This window comes from Canis lupus, chromosome 31, assembly GCF_011100685.1.
Source record: "Canis lupus familiaris isolate Mischka breed German Shepherd chromosome 31, alternate assembly UU_Cfam_GSD_1.0, whole genome shotgun sequence".
Taxonomy (NCBI): Eukaryota; Metazoa; Chordata; class Mammalia; order Carnivora; family Canidae; genus Canis; species Canis lupus.
The window spans coordinates 28368512-28387728 of record NC_049252.1 but is presented as its reverse complement, the minus strand read 5'-3'; the positions used below and the strand labels follow the sequence as shown (position 1 = coordinate 28387728).

Sequence of the window (19217 nt, the reverse complement as noted above, 5' to 3'; positions counted from 1 at the left end):
GGGATGGGGCGTGGACAGGGGCAGATACTGTAAGGTTTCGGGGCATTGCGAAGACTTTGGCTTTGACTCTGAATGCTACAGGGGAAACCCTGGAGGGCTCAGAGCAGAACTTACTTGACCAGACAAGGTTTTTTTTTTTTATAAATTCATTTTTTATTGGTGTTCAATTTGCCAACATATAGAATAACACCCAGTGCTCATCCTATCAAGTGCCCTCCTCAGTGCCTGTCACCCAGTCACCCCCACCCCCCGCCCACCTCCCCTTCCATCACCCCTAGTTCGTTTCCCAGAGTTAGGAGTCTCTCATGTCCAGACAAGGTTTTTAAGGAAGACCAGACTGTGCCTGGGAGACCAGGTGACATGACTCTAAGAGTCTGGACACCTGGTGGCACCAGCAGAGCTTGTGGCAGTGGGGGTGTAAGAAGTGATCATATTCTGGATACACTTTGAAGTTGAGGATTTGGTGGCAGTTGATACAAGGTAAGAGAGAGGAGTCAAAGGTGTCTCCAGGTTTGGGCCTGAGACACAGCTGCCCCCCACTGAGAAGGGAAAGACCACAGCGACCTTTTAGGGACCATCTGCTAGTCCTGTGAAGTCTCTGTCCGCTCTGTCGTCCCCAAGTGAGTTTATCACTTTTTATTTCTACCAGAATTGCCCCATCTCTTCTGGCCTTTGGTAGAGCTTCCCACGAAGAGCTCTGGCTTTCATCTTACAGACAAATCCTCTGCTTTTGGAAGGACATGTTCTATTTCTCTGCGGAAGGCTCCCTCAGAGGTCATTCGTTTGGGTGCCTGCTTAAGAAAGAGAGAAACTAGATTTAGAAAAGGGTGGGAGATGGTGAATATCCTCGAATGCACAGCTAGATCTAGATTTTTCTGAAAAGAATGCTGGGAAAACCATTGTTTATTTATACTGACAACCTTTCAATACAACAGGGCACGTTAAATTTGGGGACATGGGGGGGGTGTTCAATGGTTTTATGACCTTGGTTACATTATGTGGCCTTCCCATGCTCTGTTTCCACAGCTATAAAATGGGGGTAATACCAGTCACTCTCTGAGGGAGTGATTATGAGGATTTTGTGAATAATTTGTCATTTTTCTCAGTCAATGGTCCTTATAACAGGCAAAATAATATTATTTTATGTGACTCTTTCTGCCTTTCCCTGGAAAGTGGCTGCTCCCTTTCATGTGTAAGTGTATGTATATACACACACAGGTACACATGTATTTACACATGCATATACACCTATACATACTTTTAACATATACATTAAATATCTATGTAGACACTACTTTTAATTTTCCATTCTTCAGAGTTGAGTTCTCTCCTTTTACATTGATTCTATTTCAGTGATAAATATGTGCTGTTTTTTCTTTTTTTAATTGAAATACATTTGACATATAACATGGCATAAGTTTAAGGTATACAACACGTTGATTTGATACATTTATTTATTCATTTTAAAATTTATTTTATTTTTGAGAGAGCGCAGTGGTAGAGGGGGAGAGAATCTCAAGCAGATTCTGAGCTGAGCTGGGAGCCTAATGCAGAGCTGGATCCCAGAACCCGTGAGATCACGACCTGAGCTGAAACCAAGAGTCAGTTGTTTCAACCAACTGAGCCACCTAGGGGCCCCAGATCTGATATATTTATATATGGCAATATGATTGCCATCATAGTGTTAGCTAACACCTTTATCGGACCACATATTTATCATTTTTTTTTTTGGTGGGAATAATGCAGTCCAGTCTCTTAGCAAGTTTGATGTTTAGAATACAATATTATTATCCACCATCACTCTGCTGTGGGTTATATTTCCAGCACGTATTTATCTGCAAGTTGCAAGTTCGTACCCTTAACCGACAACTCTCCTATTTCCCCACCCCCTGTCACTGGGAACTATTTTTCTCTTAATTCTATCCCTCCTAACTCCAAAAATATTGTATTCGTTGCACTGGATTTCCAAGGTCATTTTGGAATGCATTTAGAAATACAGTCTCAGCATTTGTGAAATGGTTTTGCTTGCTCAAATCCCAGGCTAAAGACGGGTTGTGTGACATTGCTATATGCTCCCTTTTGGAAATCTGATGACCCCTTTAACAGGACAACCCGAGTCTTTGAGAGAGCATTTGGGAGCCCACTAAAATGCCCAGGCACACTGACTTATTTTACTATTTCAGATCATTGGCACTTATTTGGATACTATTTGCATAGTAAATATTTAGAGACTGAATTGTCTTTTGAGATTACAATCAAGGTTAGAATTTCCAGACACTTTAAAGTTGTTTTTATAATAACGGAATTTCCAAATCGCACAGAAAAGACGTAGGCTGAAAACCATAACAGGTGGTCAAAGCTGAAAGCATCCTACAGACCCAACATGGAAGATGTTCCTTAACACTAACTCAGCATCCCTGAAAAAGAGCATCTGCATTTACTCTTCCTGCATGACTTCTTGAAGAAATGGAACTTTGCTGGAAATTGGTTGTGTCTCCTGTTATCCTTGTTTCTGAGAACAATTTTCCAAGAGGGCTTAATTATTTCCCACAGTGTGCAGCCACAGATGGAAGCCCTGTCTTTAGGATTGTTGTTTTTTCTCTTTCTCTTTTTAATCAGTAGAAGAAATCGTTGAAATAGTAATGGAACTTAAAATTACTCACTTTTGATGGCTTGAAGTTTATATTTCCAGAATATCAGGGAAGCAGCAAAGAACATTTTTGAACATGGGTGCTATGCATAGGATGATTCCTCGGCTGGGAGATGTGGGTGAGCGGGTGCCTGGGCATTTTAGTGGGCTCCCAAATGCTCTCTCAAAGACTCAGGTTGTCCTGTTAAAGAGGTCATCAGCAGGTTTCCAAAAGGAAGCATATAGCAATATCACACAAGCCATCTTTAGCTTGGGATTTGAGCATCTGTGGCCTCAAAGGGTATGACACCAACCTCGTGAATTGTGTGCTTAAATTTTTTTCTAAAATTTCTATTTCCTTCCAATTAAATTTTTCCTGGGGCCAGGTAAAATATATTTAAGTATACACAAAATAGTGGAAAATTTCAAATATATTTTTGAAATTTAGCTTCAAAAGTAGAACAGTTTTATGCATTCCTATGTTCCCATTGGCCAGCTCCAATACAAAGTCTTTTATCCATAAATACTTTGTATGGAAAAGACACACACAACACACACACAACACACACGCACGAGATAGGACAAAGGCAATGTATTTTGGATCCTGGCTTGTAGACTGATGCTAATTCCGGCATTATTTTGTCACTCACTGTTGACTTGCTTCTTGGGAGATGCTTGCGCCATTCCGTTAAAGTGGATACATTACCTATTGTTTGTAAAATCTAGGGCTATGAGATTTATTTAATCAACAAAAATTTACTAATTCCTACAATGAGCTACAAATGTGCTATGTATGCCCTGAGGACTCAGAGGCAGAACACTCCAAGCTGGAAGAGAATCATGCAAATCAGCCTTGATATGCTCCCTGGCAGAGGTGTGTATGTTGCTTTGTGTCTGGGAGTATCTTGCTCACAATTTAAAAATGCACCTTGAGGGCACCTGAGTGGCTCAGTGGCTGAGCATCTACCTTTGGTCATGATCCGGGGTCCTGGGATCGAGTCCCACATCGGGCTCCTCGCAGGGAGCTTGCTCCTCCCTCTGCCTGTGTCTCTGCCTGTCTCTCTGTGTCTCTCATGAATAAATAAAATCTTAAAAAAAATGCACCTTGATCCTGGTCAAATTTCAAGTGTTGATTATAACCTAACTGACATACATACTATACAGCCCATTTCCCATGTCTACAGGGTAATCACACACACACACACACACACACACACACACACACACACACACACGAGACCAAAGATGTCTGTCTTGACGCATGCAACTCCAATGAAAAGGCTTGAACTATTTCCCTTTAGGTTCCTCCCCAAATAGCATACATGTTGTCTCTGGTTTGGTTGTAGAAACCCTGAAAATGAATTCTGTTCTTGGAAGTGAGGGAAGAGCCAGAGAGGGAACACAGGGAGGAAGGCTGAGAGGATGAGAGGAGGCAGGGTAGATACCAGTGGGGCCTCCCTGAGTAGTGGGGTGTGGAGGGTGGTGCCAGCAGCCCCCTTCGGCAGAGCTCCCTGGCTCTGGCCCCTCTATCCCTCCCCTCTATTCCTTCCCCTCTGTTCCTCCCCCAGGGTCCCTGGCACCTGTGGAATAAGACCACATGCTGGTTAGAAGCTCCTGCTCCTGGAGCACCTGGGTGGCTCAGTGGTTGAGCCTTCAGCTCAGGTGATGGTCCTGGGGTCCTGGGATCGAGTCCTGCATTGGGTTCCCCACAGGGAGCCCACTTCTCCCTCTGCCTGTGTCTTTGCCTCTCTCTCTGTGTCTCTTATGAATAAATAAAGAAAATCTTTAAAAAAAAAAAAAAAAGAGCTGCTGTTCCCTGGGCTGGGGAATGGAGAGATGACCTATTCCTGGGGCTTCTCCTTTCCCTCCTCCTCCTCCTTTTCTCTGGGCTGGGGTCTCAGGGCTTGGTGGGCTCCTGCCTGTGTGCAGCTGCATGTGCTCAGCCCCCAGGGGCCTCAGGCAATATGCTTGGGCCCAGGGCCCTGTGCTGCTGAGCCCGTTAATTAGCGCTGGTACCCACAAAGCCCCATCTGTTCCCAGCACATTGTGCTACCCCGCTCCTCCACCTCCCCGACTCCCAGACCAGGCGGGATTCCTGTCATCCCAACCCATGGGCCCTGGAGATGTTCCCTCCCCAGGTGCCTTATGGTGGGGCCACAATCAGCTGTCACAAGGCTAGGTAAATCCTGCTCTCTAGCCTGCCTGTGGGACAGGTAGGACAGGTAGGGTGGCTGGGGAGGGACAAAGGGAGACTCATCTCTCCCTGGTGATTGCTGGACCCTCTCTAGGCTGCCTGCAGATCCTGTGTCTACTTCCCTCCTTTCAGGAGCAGATGGAGCCCCCAAAGGGACAGTTTTATGGCAATCCCATTGTCTTAGTTAGGTTTCCTCAAGGCAGAGCCTGAGTCAAGGGCTTGGGTGTAGGTGGTTTATTTGGGGTGGAGGGAGGGACTCCAGGAAGCAGGGGTGAAGAGAAAGGGGTTGAGAGAAACAGAAGGGAGAGGTCAGCTACTGAGATTGTTGCGGTTGGCAGCAGGTATCCTGCATGCGAGGAGGTGGTCTTTAAGAAAGTCATTTCCCAGGTGGGTTCAAAATGTGTGAAGTCTCTCTGGGCCCACCCATCATCATCCAGAGGGACAGGTGAGGACAGGTGAGGGCCGGGGGGACTGCAGGGAAACCCTAAGTTGCATCATGACGGATTCTGATACAGACAGTGGGTCTAGATTCTCTTCCCTAAAGTGACCTAAACTCGTCTAATTTAGCAAATATTGGTTGAACAGCTCCCAACCCTATTTAACGGAATCTTAGGGGATCTGTAAGGCATGCTGTTATTTTAAGAAGCACTAAGATAAAAGCTGCCAATTAAACCATGTTACCCTATCAAATGTAAGATGCTTGCCTAGTTCGGAGATGAGAGAGTTATGTAAAGAAAGCACTGTGGGATTGGCACAGTGTCCACTACACCTTCGTAGGAGGGGGGATCGTGAAACAGAAACTGCCTTTGCGGGGATCCCTGGGTGGCTCAGTGGTTTGGTGCCACGCCTTTGGCCCAGGGCGCAATCCTGGAGTCCTGGGATCGAGTCCTGCGTCGGGCTCCTGCATGGAACCTGCTTCTCCCTCTGCCTGTGTCTCTACCTCTCTCTCTCTATGTCTATCATGAGTGAATAAATAAAATCTTAAAAAAAAAAAAAAAAAAGAAACTGCCTTTGCTCCAGGGGTGGGGGAAAGACACCCCGTACCATCCAGGAGGATAGCAATAATAGTGATCGAATAGGAGGAGGGGAACAAATCAAGTGCCTCAGAGGGAGAGTAATTCTGGTGGGGAGGAGTCAGGGAGGCCTTCCTGGAAGAGGTGGTAGTGTGAGCAGGGCTCACTTTGCCCCAGAGGGCCCCCAGGGGATCTAGTGGCAACCTGCCCAATGACACCTCCTAGAGCTGAGTCCTCCTCTCTTCTCCCCAGCACCGCCCCCACCCATAGCTGTTCCTGGGATCACTTCCTAAACTGTGCGCACAGGAAGTGCTTGTCACAGGCCCTGATTCTGGTGGGGATTCAAGTCGGACCTCAAATGAGCCTCAAACCCCTCCTCTCCATCCACCACACTCCCTCAGTCCCGGCCTCGCCGTGGCTCCTGGGACTGTGCTACAGTGACCCCACTCCCATTCTATTTCAGTCCAGCCTCCACATTTTAGCCAGAATGATCTATGTTGAGTGAGGATCTGTCTTTGTTGCTCCTCTGCTTTAAGTCCTTGAGAAACATCCCGATGTCCGGGGACGAAATTCTAGGCTTGGTCGCCCGGCCTTGCCACTCCGGCCCTGCGTCTTCTCTTCCTTCTCTTTGCCAGTCTGCTAATTCCAAGCTGCTTTTAGTTGTCCTGCAGGTGCCACGCTGTGTCACACCTCGGTGCTTTTGCTCCTGTGCTTGCCTGGATCTGCCTTCTCTAGCTTGGCTGCTCTGACCACGTTCTTTGGGACTCGGCTGTCACTTGCGGCCAGGCTGCACAGGGCCCTCTGCTCGTCCCCTCCGCAGGGCAGGGCTGTTTCTCTGAGTTCCTTCACAGGAGGAGCCACCTCTATTTGCCTTTAAATCGTTCCTGCTAACACTGTGTCTGGCATACAGCAGGTGCCCACAAAATTACCTTTTTTGGACTAAATTCTAAATGGAATCACCGCTGAGGGGCGCACCTGGGTGACTCAGTCAGGTAAGCCTCTGCCTTCGGCTCAGGTCATGATCTCGGGGTCCTGGGATCCAGCCCTGAGTAGGGCTTCTTGCTCTGTGAGGAGCCTGCTTCTCCTTCTCCCCGCACTGATCCCCTGCTTGTGCTCTCTCTCTCTCTCCCTCATAAATAAATAAATAAATAAATAAATAAATAAATAAATAAATAAAATCTTTAAAAATAACATCACTGTTGATACAAACTTCACATCGTCGGTACTTCCCCTAGTCATTGGTCCCATGGGCCATCAGGCTGCTGGATGGAAAATGGTGGGAGGAAATGCTGGAAGGGAAGGTGTCCTCAGCTGCCAGGGCAGGGAGGAGATTGCACCTCCCCTATGCATTGCTTTGCAAGAACACTGCCTTCATCACCCAGGGTGCTTGTCTCCCAGGCTCCTCTCTTCCTTTTCAAAAAGACACACCCCCCTCCCCAGTACCAAAATGGGGGATTAGTTTTGCCATCACAAAGTACCACCAACTGAGCGACTTCAAATGACAAAAATTTATGATCTCCCCTTCTAGGAGGCTAAAGGTCTGAAATCAAGGTGTTGGCAGGGCCATGCTCCCTCCAGAGGGTTTAGGGGAGGATTTTTCCTTGCCTCTTCTGGCTTCTGATGGTGGCCAGCAATCCTTCGGGTCCCTTGGCTTGTAGTTTTATCTTTCTAATCTCTACTTTTATCGTCATGTGGCCTTCTTCCTTTTCTGTGTCTATGTGTCTTCAACTTGCCTTTTCTTTATAAGGGCACCCACCTTTTGATTTAGGATCCACCCTACTCCAGTAGGACCTCATTTTAACTCGATTATATCTACAATGATCCTATTGCCAAATAAGATCACATAGAAGCCAGGGTTAGGACTTTAACAACATGTCTTGTTGGAGGGACACCACTCAACCCACAACTACGATTCTCTGAGCATCTTTTAAAACTCAGGGATTGAGATCCCGGGGTGGCTCAGTGGTTTAGCACCTGCCTTTGGCCCAGGGTATGATCCTGGAGTCCCAGGACGGAGTCACAAATCGGGCTCCCTGCATGGAGCCTGCTCCTTCCTTGGTCTGTGTCTCTGTCTCTCTCTCTCTCTCTTTCTCTCTCTCTGTCTCTCATGAATAAATAAATAAAACATCTTTAAAACTCAGGGATTGTTTTAGGTGTATTGCCCATGGACTCATGTTTGAGAGCCCCCACAACCCTTGTGTGAGGCCATATTACCACCCCAATTCCTGTGCAAGGAGACTGATGCTCAGAGAGGCCACCCAGCTAGTTAAAAAATAAGACCACCCTGTGATGTGTGTCATACATCGGCAGCTCCATGAGCACCGTGAACGTGATGGTTTGCAGGGGGATACAGAGAAAAGAGTCCAGGGCTTTATCTTCAGCAAGCTTAAATTTGATGGAGTCAGGATCCAAAAATCTGAAGAAAAAGAGACAATCTGTATGAGGAAAGTAGATTGGCAATTACGAATCACGTATCTTAGAATCAGATGTTGAATGAAGCTACTTTTATTTTCTGAAGCTCCTAACATATTAGGGAGGGGAAAGGATGTCAACGCGGGGTTACATAAAGCTTGGGACATTTTAAACGTTTACATTGAACAATTGGTCATTTGTCATGTCAAAAACACAATGTGAGAGTGTTCAGCCTCAATTGGAGGTGACATCAAAAGCTTGAGGAGTGAGGCCTTCTGGGAACGTGAGTTTCCTTCTGGTTTGGGGCAGCACATGGGGCCACAGAGAGGAGAACGTGTAGGTCATGCAATGAGCTAGGGTAAGCATCGCTAGGCATCATTCTGCTGGAAGAACAGAAAATCTCTCACCGCACAATGACCAGCAGGGACAGGCTAGACATGTGAAGGTCAGGAAGGGGAGGGGTCCATATAGAGCAGGCCAGCAGAGCAGTTGGTGACCCGATTTCCCTAGCTTTCAGCCAAAGATGTCCCAGATGTCCTGGGAGAGCCGTTGGATGCTCTCAGTTCTGGGTTTTCATGCCTCTGCCCACTTAGCACCAGGCAGTGGTCTTTATCCAACAAAAATTTTCCAGAGAAAACATTGTCCTGGGGGACCTAAAGCTTATGCATTCAGAATTAATCCAGGAAAAGATCCCTGTTGTGAGCGGGAAGAGCCGCCAGGCATCTGAAGATTGGATTCAAGCAAAAGTGGTACATTCGATTCTGCTTCCTGATCTTCCTGGGATGGATTTGTCCACCTGCAATCAGTCATACCTGGTTCCCATCTAAACCCACTGGACCAGAATGTGGGTGGAGGCAGGGAGCGGCCAGGGTATTGTGGGTGATTGTTATATATACCGGTTCATGTGTATAATCCATCACCCTAAGTTTGGGGTATAGGGAGGCTGGGGAAGATGGTGTAAGTTGCCCATTCTTGAGTAGCAGGGGAGCCAGTTCAAGTGGCCAGGAAGGAGGAGGCCCATATGCTAGAATGGGTGGAGGGTGTGCCATTGTGCGAGTGGCTATTTGGGGAAGACAGCCCGGCACCATCCCTTGAGCCTCCATTACTAAACATCTGGCCCTGATGCCAACCTGTTGTCTTGCCATTTAGGGTTACCATTGCTGAGCAGCCAATCACCCCAAAACCGAGTGGTTTCAACAACAGTCATTTTATTTTCTCTCACAGTTTCTGTGGGTCATGAATTCAAGAAAAGTTCAGCTGGGTGGTTTTGTCTTGGGGTCACTCACGTATTCGTCATCGGGTGGTGGTGAGAGCTGGAAACTCAGGCATCTGGAACGGTTGGGAGCAGTGTCTCCACCCCTTTCTGTCTCTGAGTGTTTTCACATGCTCCTTCGGGAGCTCTTTCTGTGTGAGACTGTTTGGGCTTCCTTACAAAACGGCCACCTCATGGGTCTTTCCACAGCATGGTGGCTCAGGGCCTGTGCGAGGGTTCCGGGGGACAGAGTGGAGGAGGCATACCTTTTATGACTCAGCCTTCTGTCACATTCCATTGCTTACAAGTGAGTTACAAGCCAGTTTGGATTCAAGGAGAGTGAGCACAGACTCCTGCCCCATGATGCAAGAACTATCAACGTCCCAGGCCATAGAGGAATAACAGCAGGTCGTGTGGGTTGGGAGGCACTCTTGCAGCCATCTTGGAAATTTTACGTATATAAAATATGCCACACCGTGAATCAAAATATTGGTTTAAAAATAGAAAGTTCATCCATCAATCAGTCTGTCAGTGAAGCTGCCTAAGGAGTCAGAGCCTTTTATTGTGAAAATGAGGAGGTGGAAAATCTCTCTTCTGGAAATATGTCAAGTGATCTTTGAGGCCTAAGCCATTAAATAGTGTTTCCTCAGATAGCACTTTAAAAATTTGCTCGTTTGAGTGTGGATGGGGGCCTAAGAAACACTTCCTCCCATTTAATTGTTGAGGAGACTGAGGTTCAGGGAAGAGACTCAAGGTCCAACGTAACAGCAGTGAGCCTAAGCAGGATCAAGAATTTCTGGTTTCCGTGCGAAGGTTCCATGTGAACACTAACACGACTGAACACTACACTTAAAAATGGCGAAGGTGGCAAATTTAATGTTATTTGTTTTTTTTACCACAATAAAGAAAAGAACTTCTCGTTCCCATTACTGAAACCTCCATCAGGATCAGGTGACTTCACAGGTGTGGGGAAGCCGTTTGCAATTTTTCAGGAGCCATTTTGCTGATGACACTTCAAAGCTCAAATGAGCCTGAGAGCAGTCTGCTCCCTCACTCAGACCTCCTCAGTGGCTCCCAGGGCCCACAGATCAGGTCCAGATATTTCTGCAGGATGTCCCTGGCCCTCCGTCATCTGAAGTACTCCCATCAGTGTCTGCCTGTGAAGGGGGAGACCCCAGCAGGAGGACTGGGTACCCAGCCAACCTCCCACACCTTCCATAAAACCAGGGGCAGGGGACAAAATGGTCAGGTTTCCCCTAGGTATCGATTCTCCAAAATAATGCATGCTAGTGGGGGCTGCGAGGCATTGCATAAAAATGACAGTTTCTGGAAAATCTACTGCCTCATTGTTCCCCCCTGCCCGCTGCCCCCCTGGCCCCCTCCCCCTGGGCACCCACCCACTCTTCCTCAAAGAGCTCTTGCAGGGGTTAACAAAGGAGAGAGACCCACTTTGAAATTTCTTTTGTTCCGTGTGAGGCATGAAGCTGAAAGAAAATCAGCTTCACCGTCTGGACTGACAGAGGAGTGAGGGGGTGGGGGCAACGGGCTACAGAGGAGGCTGGAGAAGTCTTGGGGAAGTTTCCATATGCCAAGGAGCTGGCGAAAGAACCTGAAGCCAACAGCGCTCTTTTGAACAGTGCTTGTTCTGCACTGATCCAATATGTCTCTAGTGGCCCATAAAAATTTTACTACATTTTGTCCACCCGTGGATACTGTGACCTAATGTGACCCAATCAGAAATCTGTTTTGGCAATGTTTTCAGAGGGGATTGGAGCTGGCCGGGCTGCGGCCGAATTGACAGTGTTTGCTTTTATCAGGAATGATGGCTTCTGGTGGGAGCGGAAGGCAGGTGGTATGGGGAGCCGTGAACTTTGTCACAGAGCAGTGACTTCTGTGAAATTCACGGCAGTTCCTTCCAATTCTGTCTGAATGAGCTGGAGCGACCACAAATGTGTCCTGTGGGCTTCAAGAAATGAGGCGAGTGGAGTCTTCTTTCAGTCTTGAACTCGTGCGACAGAAAGCTTAAATGTGTGGAACATGGACTGTTTTAATTGTGTGAAAGTATTTCACCCTATTCCTTTATGCTAATAACTCAGATTAAATACATGCAAATACATGAAAAAAAAATATGAGCCCTATTTTTCCAGGCTATGACAGTTCATCTATTTGGGAAATGTGTCTTCTAAATTGTCACTGAAACTCCATGGTTGGCTAAGATGTCCCCAAGGAATAGAGGGGCCATGAGTAAATGCCTGGCCTCCAAAATGATGACTGGTTACACTTTGCAGTCCCTAAATACTTTGAGAATTTTCTCTGTGTTTCTCATAAATGTGAGATAGTAGTATCAACACGTTCCTCTGGATTATTATCCATTTGATTCAACACTGGGGTACCTTTGAGCCAGCATAGGATGGTCTGTTTTTATGACTGGTTCTGGTATTATCTTGGCCAGCCACTTTAAACTTTATGCTTCTTAGATGTTGTCAATTTCTTGTTAACCTGTCAGGCGAGACCCAGAAATCACAGCCATGTTAACAATACCGTTTCTGGCAAGAGTACCATAATCTTGAGGAATTCCACCTAATTTTAGGTGAGTTGATGTGACCTGGACAGAAATGGAGGCGAATAAAAAATTAGCGGTTTTGATGAAAATAGATGAGGTGCAAACCCTCAAAGTGGTAGAAGAGCTTTGTAAACATAAGAATATTTGAAACAAAAAGGAAATCCCTACTGTCACCACCACTGCCACTGTGACCATCACTATCATTGGAACCCTGAGTCATGAACATCTGGAAATACTGATCCTGCAATGAGCCAGGACACTAAAGCAGCTCTGGCCAGCTTAGTAGTGGCTTTGGTTTTTCCTGATTTTATCATGTTTGCAGAGCTATGGCCTTGGCAAACATGGCTCTTCTAAGGCTGCCTTCTGCCTTCATAAAGTTTGTTTCAAAGCTACAGCAAAAAATAAGACAGGTGGCTACATAAAAATTCACCAGAAATCAAAAGCACAATAATCACCAGAAAATTTGAATGCAAAAATTTAATTTGGGCAGGCTTAATGGCATTTGGGCATGGAACCAAAACAGATTTGACTTTCCCTTAGAGCTGTGGTTCCTACCATCATGGGACTGTGACCCTCACTTATTGGCTATTCAGTTTGGTGTCCCAAATTTTAAAAAAGGGCCATTATAATTATATATTATACACTATACACACACACACACATATATAATGTGTATGTGTGTGTTGATGCATGTGTATATTTCACTTTAATCAACATGGATGTAATTTTCTTTTGAAATGTCTTATTCATTTTATTATGCTGCTTAAGGAATTTCGGGGATGCTTGGGTTTTATAAAGATAAGGCTGAGAATGGCCATTCCAGATAGATCAGCCTAACGATTCCAGCACCTGTCAAATTACTTTCCCCAATCCCAGAGTTTGGGAAACTTGGCTCCGTGCTGGTTTTGGTTGGCTGTGGTAAATCAGAAGCTGGGATTTGGAGGATGAAGGCTGAGCTGTCACTCTGCCCATTTTAATTGTTCCCCCTTAACAGGCACTTTCCTGATCACATTGACAGTGGTTGTAAGTTGCCATGCCCAAAAGCTTTCTTTTCTTAGAATTCCTGACTCCCAGAGGGTACCTGATTGCTGGAATTAAGACTATTTCCACCTTCTCTTGCTGATAAGCGTGGTCATATGACTAATTTCTGGCTCATTGGTCAGGATATCAATGGAAGAGATGGAAGCTTCTAAGAATGTTACTTAAGAGGTAACTAGAGCCTCATCCCATCTTCCCTTTTCTTCCCACCATGAAGATGATGTCCCTAAAATGGCAGAGTAGGAAATTGGGAGAAGCTACATCAGTACTGGGATGTCTGAATCCAGAGTCTCACATGACAGAAAGAAACTGGTATCTCTTTTAAGTCATTTTTCCCCAGACTACTTACTGGGAACTAAACTTAATTTTAATTTATAAGTTCATTTTATCCTTTCAAAATTTACCTGCTTGTATTAATTGCCCCACACCAGAGCCATTCTTTCTGCTAGGTGGTGGCTACCCAACACATTCAACTAATTCAAAGTTTACTGGAGACTTCAATCTCCTGAACCAGCAGTTTAAAAAGATCTCTTTCAAAAGAAATGCAGTGCCTTTCTCATAATTTCTGAGGATTCCTGGTGTGTGTGTATGTGATGGAGTGGGGAAAAGCTTAGATCCTACTGGTCAATGCCCATCACCTCTTTCTCTGCCGTGGCCCTTTTTTTTTTTTTTTCTCTCCATCATGTCTGATGGTTCCCTCACTCTGTCTACTGCCTTCTCTCCATAGTTCTCCCGAAGCATGGACATAGCCCCCTTCCTTAATTTCTCATCTCTAACATAACGCTAGTGAACTTTTACTGTATAATGGATTTTTATTGAAGTTTGGGACTGCTACAGTGTAATTACAGCACAGACAAATGGAAAACTTAAAACTGGATTTCCATCATCACTATTGTTGGAGTTCTTCACTTATACCCACTCAATGTTAGGGTGGGTGGCTTGAATGCTGTGGGCTGGCATCATCTGAAAGCTCATTCCTGTACTGGCCATCACTCCTGGATTCCTGGGATTGTTCTCCCAGTGAGCTCCCTATCTACCTTCACTATTCTCATATTATTCCTCTCAATAAACTTCCATCATTTGTACCAATTCAGAGAAACCTGAAAGCACACACTTTTTTATTATTATGCAGAACCATTGGCCAGCTCTGCCCTTGGCCTTACCTTTCAAAACCAGGAGGTTCTTTAGAGTATTTCTTAAAACTGAAGACTGGTTCTCTTCTGAAGTAAAATGGGCATAAATAGCAGATACTTTAAAAAAATAGTATTTTTCTTTCTCCGTCATACATCCCCGGCCTTTTTAGACACTGATCCTAATGTGTAGTTAATGACTCTGAGGGAGTCAAGGGAGAGCAGGAGGGGGTTTGTAATAGGTAGAACAGATGAGATTCTTATTTTACCATTTATTAACTGTGTGCTCTTGGGCAAGTTACTTAGCTGTTTTTGTCTTTGTTTCTTCACCTGTAAAAATAAGAATAATATTTTCCACACTATAGGGTGGCTGTGAGAATTAATGTGATGGTGTGTGAGGAGGGCTTAGCACTACCGCGAGGGTCTCAAAAGTGAAAGCTCTGGATCTTGAGGCAGGGGCGGGGGTTGAGAGAAGGGGATAAAAAGTTTGGTAAGTTCCTAATTTATAATAAATCCCCAAAGGGATATCCTTTCGAATGCACACTTATTAAAAATTTATCAACAGGGGAAAACTTCTTAGGAGAGAAATGGAATAATTTTTAGCATAAAGCTGATTTTCTAATATTTGAGCAAAATTTAGAAGGATGGGTAGGTAGGAAACAATTTCTCATCCAGGGACTCAAGGAAGGTCCTACTATCTTGATGAGGCTCCGTCTCATTCATTTGTGAAATGAAGAGTACCCACCACCCTCTGAAATTCAATATACCTTGACATCTGTGCCTTTTATGGTATACTATAAATAAAAGCATTTTTACTAGATGTTTGCTTAGTATAGATTATATTTGACACATATATTTATATATTTTTTCTTGCCTGAATGTCACTACGTGAGAGTAGGCTGGAATTATGTTGGGGCCAACAGCTTTTCTTGGTGGGCTGTTTTCTTGGTGGTCTTTAGACCAAAGCTCTCATTTTACCACAAGTGGTCTGTCCTAGCAGTTTCCCAAAGCACAGGAGGTGTCCTTGGTGCTGAATCGCAGGCGGAGAGTCCAGTAATCAACACCCAAGATGAACATCTCTGCTTCTGATGGGGGAGGAGGGGGGGAGAAAGGGCAGAAATTAGGCACATGACACATTTCCTGGGTTGTTCATTTTGTTTTGTTTTGTTTTGTTTTGTTTTTGGAGGGAGTGGGGGAGGGAAGGTGATGATCAGAGAGAGTCTTAGAAAGAACGAGATTCTTAAAAATAAAGCTGTGGTGATGCCCATGGGGTGTGTGCTGCCCAGAGCTTTTCAGGGCCTCCTTGTGTTGTCATGGGGATTAATTAGTCAGTGTTTGTGCATTATTTTGGAGTCACTCTGAGCTAAGCATATGTGGGGAGCTATGACTCAGACGCTAAACTATTTTTTTTTATGAACTATTTTTGAAAGGAGAAGTACTATGTTAGGATCTCTCGGGGGGGGGGCATGCATGTGATATCACACCTCGAGAGCACTCTTTTGAACTATATGAATGACATTTTGCCAAAATATATTGACTATTTTTTGCTAAAACATTTTAAGCTAAAATTAAATTTGCAAAGTGACATTTCGAAGAATACTTTGGAAATGCAGGGAGAATTGGAGTCAGTAGAATCTTTAGGAACATTCTCTTCTGTTTTTGTCTTTTCTCTCTTCTTTTCCTACAACTCTACTTTCTTACACTAAGAAAAATTGACCTTTCCATGATAAAAGTCTTTATTGGTAGGTTAAGCAGATTGTTTATTCAACCATTATTTATTCCATATCTTCTTCATCCAAAACAGTAGATGTGACTTATTTATCTTTGTAATAATCAGAGCAGCAGAATTGCATTGCAATCATTCATTCAACAAACATTTACTGGGTACAGAGTTAATGTCTTGAGGAGCTTGGATTCAATGCTTCCATGTAGTAGGAGCCCCCGCCATACCAGTGGATTGGTTTCTTGAATCAAAAAATGTAAAATAAAAAAACAAAAAAAAAGTAAAATTCTTAGATTCATTTATATGCACCAGATACATGCATCTGGTTTTGTTCATTATTTTTTAAGACTTTATTTATTTATGAGAGACACAGAGACACAGGCAGAGGGAGAAGCAGGCTCCATGCAGGGAGCCTGATGTGGGACTCGATCCCGGGTCTCCAGGATCATGCCCTGGGCTGAAGGCAGGCACTAAACCCCTAAGCCACCCAGGGACCCCCTGTTTTTGTTAATTCGAAGTAGATCTTGATGATCATCAATTATTTCTGTTTATATGTAATACAAATGATCTTGCCCTTGTTTTTGGTTCGGTTTTGCATTTTAGTTCAATCTTTCCTAGGAAGCAGAGATGCTTCCTTGTCTTCCCATCTTGCCTGGAGAAGGAGATTTGTTTCCCGGTTGAGGCTGGTTCCAGATAATCATCAATGCATTTTCCAGTAGTCCATTGAAGATGCTATTGGTCATTTAAAAAGTTCCCAGGTCTGAAGGAAGACTTGGAGGTTAAAAAATAATACCTACACTGAGTATTTAAAATTACTATTATTACTGAGTACCATACTAGAGTCTAGTTAGGAAAACGACATCACATAAAATGCTTATAAATTGGTTTGTATGCACTCAAATATATTAATCCATACACCTCTTTAATTCATGAGCACTTAGGGGTTTTGTATGTACTCCATGGATAATAAATATTATTTGAATATTTGGGTTATACATTTGGTCTTTGGATCTTTTTTGTTTTCTGTGGCATACATAGCAGTTCTTAGGTATCTTGAAGGATTACACATGGCAAAGCATAATACTATACTTGACATTCATATTTAGGCAACTGCTTAGTTACACATGAATTGTTTTTCAAAACCCCATTCATTAAATCACCACCTGGCATTCACAGCATATTTCTCAACAGAAATACAACTATGTCCATTTTCTACAAATGCCAGAAAGCTTATTGGGGGCAGGGACAGAGTCATTTTTGGGTCTCCAGCACCCATCACCATGTTTGCTTGTGGTACGTGCTTGGGAGTGGAAAGAATGACCCATACTCTGTCTTTCCAAATGTCCCCTTCCATCCCTCCACCTCCCATTTTCCTTTGAATTCATCAAGATTCAGTTCACATATTATCATCTCAGCAAAGCCTTCCTCCAGTGACCCCAGCAGAATTTACTGGCTCCCTTCTCCGTATCTCATAATGCCACTTTCAACAGGTGCCTCCTATCACATTTCATTGCCATGAATTGGTGACATTTTTCTGGTGCCCCTGTGAGCTTTTTGAGGTCAGAGGCCCTGATTCACCTACCCGTGTATGCCTAACACCTAGTCTAGTACTGGAGCCTGGTTGCGTCTCGATACAACTTAGTTGAACAAATCCATATTTGTTAGAGTTGCACACCACCCCAGGAAAAGTTAGTATAGCCCGTGATGTCACTGAGCTCAAGTGGCCATAAAACCTACCACTGTGGGCGATTAATTTCTAGGCAAAAACTTTTTCTGAAATTCTATGTTGGAAAGAGAAATGTCCAGATGGGGGGTAGCTGGGGGGATAGAAGGGATATAGGTGAGGGAGGAATGAGAAGAGGAGACAAATCCCAAACACTTCCAAGAGTAATAACAGTGACCAAGGGAAAGGGCTTCAGGACCCAGGGTGAAGATGTGTGTCCTTTAAAAAGACAACCATTGACATGTGAGGGACAAGTACATTTGGAAACCTGAGTGCTTGTCAGTGAAAACCTCCCTGGTCTCCCTCTCTGCTGGGTGTGTGGCATTTTGAGGAGCCAGAGAGAGGTGGGCTGGGTCTCCTGTGCTCATGCTCCTATGAGCTTGGGGGACTCCAGGGCTCCAACCTGACTCCGTGGGGCTGCAGGGCGAGCAGTACTTGAGGCAGCCACTGGACACTTGGCTTGCTCTGTGCCCCGGGGACAGATGACCCTGTGTGCTCCGTTCACCAAGCCAAGAAAGGATGCCCAGACATTCCTCTGTGGGAGTCACATGCCTTAGGGTGGGTGAGAGAACAGGGGTGACAAATGTGCCCAGGATGACTTATTCCCGGTGCAAAACCAACCCCATCTCAAGGGCCTTTAAGAAACAGCAGCTGGCTGCTGACTTCAAATCCGTGGCTGTTTCTTGCAGCCTCTGACCTATAGCATCGAGAGGTCAGTTTTGCAGAAAAGGCCGAGCGCCGGCATCCAGAGTTGGCTCTGCGGTGTATTATCCTGGAACAAGCACAGCGAAGTGTGCAGCAGGAAGTCGTGGTGCAGCAGAGCAGGGGTGCTGGCAGCGTCCCGGCTGGACCTCCGGCCACTTCACGTTGTCCTGCCCCTGCTAGGAACCTACATCCTCCTGCTTAGCCCTTTATTCGGCTTTGTTCGACCGGGTCAAACTTGAAAGAGAGAACTACCCCTTCTGGGCATTTGGGGGGAGGGTGTGTGGAAACAGAAAGGGGTGGAAGAAAGACTCTATGGAAAGACAAGATCGCGGAGACAGATGAAGTCCAGTGATGGCTGGCGGCTCTGTCTTGCTGCCGTCCGGCAGAAGGCCGGGAGGAGGGGAAGCATAAACAGAGGCATCTGGTCCCCCAGCATGGAGCGGCGGGTCCGTGAACCGTGGCAGATGCAGCCTCAGCTGTGATTGGGCACCAGGCATCGGTGTCCAAGCCTGGGTCACGCGCAGGGCCCGTTTTAACTGTGACAGTGCAGTGTCAAACTGCCATTCTTTCTTTCTTGGGTGTTTTTTTTTCCTCTGAAACCTGCCAGCTCTGAAGCAGCATAGACTAGGCCCCTCGGGTTCACAGGCTGGAGGAAGCGGACGGGGACAGGCAGTGAGTGACATCCAGAGAGGGACGCTGGAGGGGGAGCGGCAAAGCCAGCAGCAAGCGGGGAAAGACAGGGAAGGGGGGGCTCTCTGGCTTTGGCACCGTGGGCAGAATTAAGTGTGGACGAGGCACGAGTGCGTGATGAGCAGATCGTGCCGAAGGACGTTTT

At 45.4% G+C, this 19217-nt stretch overlaps 1 long non-coding RNA gene across 2 annotated transcripts; it reads right to left on the bottom strand.

The window, feature by feature from the left end:
* Positions 1 to 277: 277 nt before the first annotated feature.
* LOC111093533 lies at positions 278 to 9816 on the bottom strand. 2 transcript variants are annotated; one of them, XR_005381999.1, is made up of 3 exons: positions 8656 to 9816; positions 8139 to 8252; positions 278 to 794 (listed from the first exon to the last, which is right to left on the bottom strand). It is a non-coding gene; the product is annotated as an uncharacterized LOC111093533 (long non-coding RNA). The 2 variants fall into 2 exon arrangements; XR_005381998.1 differs by having other exon boundaries at positions 278 to 791.
* Between the last annotated feature and the right edge of the window lie 9401 nt (positions 9817 to 19217).